Below are 7,053 nucleotides of genomic sequence, written 5' to 3' on the forward strand. Positions count from 1 at the left end.
TTTTGGCCCACCCCAATTTCCTTCCTAGCCACCGATTAAAAACCCTACCTACGATTTTTAATTCAACATAACAATTATAAAAATCGTCTAAATGAATTTCTTTTTTATATACTAATTAATCTATAGCTAATAGTGCTATATACCGAAAATAAGGTCTAATAGGCTCTTGAGGCTATTAGAAACGGTCTCTCCCTTAGGAGAGCCTCGATTATATTCGGGGTTCCTAAGTTAATACTTCGGAATTATAAAAAAGGCTATTAGACGAGGGCGAGGGTATTCGTAGACCTTTAGAGGCTTTTTTTATAATAAGAAGACTAGCTAGCTTAGTAAGTTCGAATTTAGTATGCTCTAGGTATCGTACTAACTTATTAGTAGGTTAGAAAATTCGCTAAGCGAGTTCTAATATCTTAGGGGGATACTAAACTACTATTACGGCTAGCTAGTCGTAATAAGTATATTAATAAAAGTTAAGGCTACGAATACTAAGTAAATAGTATCGTAATTATAAATAACTTCTTTAAAACTATATTTATAAGTTATAAAGTAAATAAGGCTTTAGTAATTAATTATAGTCTTATTAAAAAGGGTTCTTAGTAAAAATAGCTAAAAATAATTATAAAATTTAATATTAAATTAATTACTAAAGAAGCTATAGGAAGTTTATCCTTAAGCCTAGCTTAAGTTTATATTATATATAAGTCTCGTTCTTAAATATATCTTTTATTTATATATTATTTTAACGGGCCCCGTATTCTAAATATATAAGCTCTGTATTTTAAAAAAACGGGATCTATATTTTTAATATACGGACCTTCTTATTTTTTATCGTTACGTAACTTATTTTATAATTCTTTTATTTTATAAGAGTTACCTTATATTCCCGTATTTTTATATATATAATATATTATAGCCGCTATAAGCCTATAGGGCAGGCCCTAGTCTTAGTTATATATATTAAGTCGTAATATTAAGTCTCCCTTTTAAAAGTCTAGTCCTATAGACTTATAAATAGGTTATTTATTCTTAAGTTAGGGATTTGTTAAATATATTTTTTTAAAATATATTAATACGATATTAAGTCGTATTAAAAAATATTTATTAAGTAATTTTATTTTTAAGCTTCGTTTAGCTTATAACGACGTATTTAATTACTTTAGTTTTAATAATATAATACTTTATACTTAATATTTTTACGTAAAACGTACGTATTATATAGTTAAAGGGTCGAAGATTTATTAAAATTATAAAAATTTAAAGCGCTTTTATAACGGTCTTATCGTTATATTAAGTTATAAGTATTATTATAGTTTTTTATTTATAGTTTTATTAATATTTTATAATAAAGAGGCTAAGTAATTAGTATTAAAATTTAAAAAAAAAAAAAAAAAAGGCTAGCGATATTTTATTTAATTTTTATATAAAACTCGCTCGGATTTAGTCCGAGATTATAAAAGTAGCTAGTCGTTTAGCCCGGATTTAGATTATTTAAAAAAAAATAAAAAAACGGTATATTAAGACCTTTACTTAAAGTATATAAGAGTTAGAAAAAGAAGATCGTATTTTTTTTATATTAAATACTTATAAGTAGTAAGTAATAAGCGATTTTTAAGTAGTAAGTATTTTTAATAATATTAACTAGACTTTTTTTAAGATTAATAACGAGTTTATTTCCTTAGAGCTATTAGTATCGGATACTAACGTTCTTAAGTATCGTAATAGTCCCGTAAGAGTTTTTAAAAATATTAAAAGTTCGTAATAAGTTCTTATATATTTTTTTTATATCTATAGCCTTTCTATTTAATAAAGTATTCCTTTTTATTATTTTTTATTTTATAATTAATAATTTATTTAACTTCGTATTTTAATTAGTTTAGTTTAATAATAATATAATCTTTTATATATAAACCTCTTAATATAGGCTCGAGTAGTAAGATATAAAAGACGGAATAGTATTATATTATATTTAATAATTTTAATTCGTAGTTAACTAGTAAAACTTTTTTAATAATTTCGAAAAGTCTAAGTTTTTTATAGTCTAATTTATTACTTAGTCGTTTCGTTTTAATATTATAGTAAAAGAGATAGGCGCTATTCCCCTTTTTTAAGGATAGTTTTCTAATCCTTAATCTATCTACGTTCTTTTTTATATACTATTATATAAACTCGAGGTTTAGTAAAGCTTACTTATAAATCTCTTTAAGTTTATTTACGTTTATTATAGCTTTTATAATTTATAGTCCTTATTATACTTCTTTATATACTATTAATTAGAATTCGTAATTAAAATAAAACGGGGATTTTTTTATACTTTTACTAATTATGCTATTATATACGAACTAAGCTATTAATAAGAGTACTACCTAATTATCCTAGTCGTAGTTTATATAATAATAAAAGTATATTTTAAAAATCTAGTTAATCTTTTTTATTTATTTATCGGTTTGCGGATAAAATAATATCGATAATTTATAGTTTATACTAAGTTACGAAATTAGGGATTTCTAAAACTTCGAAATAAATAGCTTATTTTTATTAAAAATAATTTTTTTTAGTAAACCGTAGTTTAAGAGTATGACCTTAGTAAATATATATACTAAGTCTTTTATAGTACTAGATTCTTTATAAGGAATAAAGTACGTAAACTTAGTAAGTCGGTTAATTATAACTAAAATACTATCGTATTATACTTTAGTAAATAGTTCTCTAAATTTTAATAGTTTAATAATAAAGTCCTATATAATTAAATACTATACTTTTGTTAGTAGTTATAGTAGTTATAGCTCGCTATAAAGCTTATACGGACTATTTTTATTTTTTTTATAGGTTACGTAGTCCTTAATTACTTTTATAATTTTAATACGTATAATAAATTTATCGTAGTACTATCGAATCTATTTTTACGTTTTAATAATTCCTTAGTAATTATATATTAATATATTATAAATTTCTATAATAAGCTTAGGGGTTATCTTTTTAATCAGGCTAGTATTAATTTTTCTAACTATTATAAAAAGCTTCGTAGTTAATACGAGGCTACCGTCCTTTTCTTACTTAAGAATAACTTATATCTCTTTAGGGACCGCAATTTTATAATTAGGTCTTTTATTAAGAGCGTCTACCTTATTATTTTTTAAACCTTTTTAATAAATAATTTAGAAGTTATATTTAAATAAGAATTCGTTCTATCTAACTTATCGTTTATTTAGATTTTTATTTATTATAAAGTTTATAAAGTTCTTATAGTTTATATAAACTATAACTTTATACTTAGTTCTAAATAACTATAGTTTTTATTTTTAAAATACTTTAATAATTACTATTAGTTCTTTATTATAAATTTACTAATTTAATTCTACTCCGTAAAATATTTTAAAATAAAAGTAATATAAATAAAGCTTTCTTTATTTATTTTATTATCTTAGTACCGCTTTTATAATAAAGTTTAAAACGTTAGTTTTAACTTTAAAAAGCTTTTAGGGATCTAGGATTATAATAACTAGTTTAGAAACGACTATATTCTTAACTTTAATAAATACTTCTTCGTATTTAGGGTTCTAAACGAATAGGGTATTTTTTTATATTAAGTTATTAAGAAGTCTAACTATATTAGCATAATTTTTAAAGAATCGTTAATAAAAATTAATAAATCTTAAGAATCCCTATACGTCCTTAACGTTTTATAATATAGGCTAATCCCTAACTACTTCTATTTTTAATACTTATATATAGATTTATCTTAGTATAATAGTATATTTTAAAAAATCTATTTTTTATATATAAAACTCGTACTTAGAGGGTTTAGTATATAGCTTAATATTTTAGAGCTTTTAAAATACTATATAAATATACTTTTTATATATTTTAAAGTTAGAGGAGAAAATAAGGATATTATTAATATAAATAATAATAAAAATATCGACGTACTCCCGGAGTACGTAGTTAACTATTATTAAAAAGTTATTAGAGTATTAATAAGTCCGAAGGGTATAACGAGGTACTTAAAGAGTCCTCTATAAGTTTAAAATACCGTCTTTTACTTATCTCTTTTTTTAATTCGAATCTAATTAAATACTTTTTTAAAATTTATAATAGTAAACTAGTTAGCTCCGTAAAATAGATCTCTAAGCTTAGTAATAAGTAATAAGGAATAGTAATTCTTTTTTATAATTTTATTAAGTTTCTTATAGTTAATAATAAGTCTTAATTTTCTACCCTTTTTTAATATAAAAAATAAGGGGAATTTTATAAGAGAATTCGACGGTTAAATATATCCTTTTTTAAGCTTTTTATTAATATACTCGTTAAGATATTCTTATTCTTTTTAATTTATTAAGTATATTAAATAAAACCTAGGTTATACTCTTTCTTTAAGTTCGATCTCTATATCCTAGCTACTATATTTTAATAATCCTATTTTTTTAAGTTTTATAAATAGTTTTATATATATCTAGTACTTTTTAAGTATAATTTAGAATAGTTATAATCCTCAATCGTTAGTACTATATACGGACTTTTTAAATCCTTTTATTATTTTAATAAAAGCTATATATTATATTTATTTTCGTTTTTTAGGAGTTATTAAAAATCTATTTAAACCCTTTTTCTTTTTAAATCGTTTAATAATTAGATTTTCTTAGAGGACCTAGTTAGTAATCTAATTTATCCGTAAGTTATATTTTTATAACTACGAGATTCTTAAGATAATATTAATATTTCCGATCTTTATAATATCGTATTATAATTATTCTTACTAATTATTAATATATATTAAAAAGTATATAGTCTCTTAATTAATATATCCGTAATTATAATTAACTCGTTCTCTTTTTACTATTTATAGTTAATATAGGTTATCCTTTTATACTTATAGTAAGTTAAGTTTATTTACTATTCTTAGTAAAATATAAGTTTCTTATACGCTATTATTAATAATAGCGTTTAGTCCTCGTCTGTAAATATCGAGGTTAACTCGTAAGTATACGTCGTTATGTTATTTAGTTATATATAAGAACTTTTCTATTTTTATCTTTTATCATTCTTTTACGATTAGCTTTTTTAGTTTTTTATTATTTACTTCTTCGGACGGTTCTTTTATTTATATCTCTCTTAATATTCCCTCTATACTTTAACCTTTCTAATATAATAGATTTAATATTACTTATATCTATAATCTTTTTATTTTATATATTTACTATTAAAGTACTTTATAAAAAAGCTAGGATCTAAACTAAATATTACTTTATTATTATTATTAAAGCTTAGTAATATTTAACTAAGTAGCTAGTCTTTTATATAAATATCCTTAATAGGTTTATTATTACGTTTTTAGAAATAAAAACGGCTATTTTATTTATATACGAGGTACTAGAAGTATTTATCGTCTAGATATTCTATTTAAAATAATTCCTTATAAAAGGGGTCTTCGGGGTTAAATAGAAAATAGTCCTTATCTATATAGGGGGTTATCGTAACCTTTTTATATTCTCTAGTTCTATAAAACTAAATAGTTTAGTTATTTTTAAATAGATAAATATATTTATATTATAGTTTATCGTCGTCCTTTTTAGAGCTAGTATTATTAATACTAAGTAGTACTTTATAATTATTATAAAAGGGAACTCGAGGTAAGTTAGAACGCTATTATATTAACTTAATAAACTAAAGACTTAATATAAGGAGAGAAAAAATAGAACAGTAGGTAGAAGCTAGTAAGCTAGCCCTTTAGGCCTAGCGGTCTAGCTCGTTATGTAATTACTAAGAGCTTAGCTTCGTAGCCTAAGGCTAAGCTATAGGGCCTATAAGGCCTTAATACTTACTACCGTAATATTACCCCCCCCTCTATATTAAAGGGCGCTATCCGTAGTACTAAAAAATAAACCTCTAAACTACCTCTTATTTTACTAAATTAATAACTATAATTATTATTATTATATTATTATCGTCCTGCGGTAATAATAAATCGTTAGTTATAATAGTTTTTATTTATAAATCTAAGTTCTATAGCGGGCCCTTAGTAATTAAGTATTAGTAATAAAATGCTTAGAGCGCTACTAGTATATACTTAAAACTTTTTATATTATATTAGGTCGGGTTTATATTATACCCTTTTTAATCTACCTAGTACTATAACTTTTTTTTATATAAGTATAATTTAATAACTTTAGAGACCTTATACTCTAGCTCGCTATTATTGTTAATAATCGGTAATAACGGGTCTTAGTTCTATCTAGGTAATAAGTTATTAGTAGCTTTCTTTAGTTTATTTAAGTAAAAGACTGGGTATACCTAGCTACTTATTAATAATTTTATAATCTATATACCCCCCTAGTTAGTGCTAATAATAGGCTATAGCCCGGCTTATAGCTACTATAGTTTATTTATATCGGCGGACTTTTAGTATAAAGTATTAATAAAGACCCGATTTCTTAGCTTTAGGTCGTCTGGGCGCTAGTAGCGGTCGGTATACCTCTTATATCGTACTTAAGCGGTTTTTATATTACCCTTAGTAATATCCTAGGCCTCGTATATCCCCTAAGTTATACGCTACGTATCGGTATAGTTTAGTTTCTCTTTTGTAGAGCCGAATTAATAAGTTCGCTTAGACTAGTTAAAAAAGAGCCGTAGCTAATAGCTAAATTCTACTTTATATAGTAATAGCCCCGTAGTTTTATTAAGCTAAGTAGTATAAGTAAAGTCGATTACGGGTAGTATATTGCTCTAATTATTTTAATATTAGTTAATTAGTAGCCTTAACTACTATAGAATATATTAATTTAATACTTCTATCTAGCTATTTATTTATAAATAATCCGTTATTAATAGCTATAGCTTAACCCCGTAGATCTTATAGAGCTCTCCCTAAAAGTTAGAGATAAATTAGAGGCCTCGGTCCGACGTAATAATCTTTAGTAAGCTAAAAATAAGTAATACCTGCTTATAGAATATTTAGCTTATATTTTTTATTATAATAGTTTTATAATAAAGAATAAATATTACCCTCTTATTTAGGTAGTTTACTATTACTTAGATATTATTAAATCCTTTCTAATTAAT

This window comes from Colletotrichum paranaense (assembly GCF_030867605.1).
Source record: "Colletotrichum paranaense strain IMI 384185 chromosome Unknown Scaffold_15.1, whole genome shotgun sequence".
In the NCBI taxonomy this organism is placed as follows: Eukaryota; Fungi; Ascomycota; class Sordariomycetes; order Glomerellales; family Glomerellaceae; genus Colletotrichum; species Colletotrichum paranaense.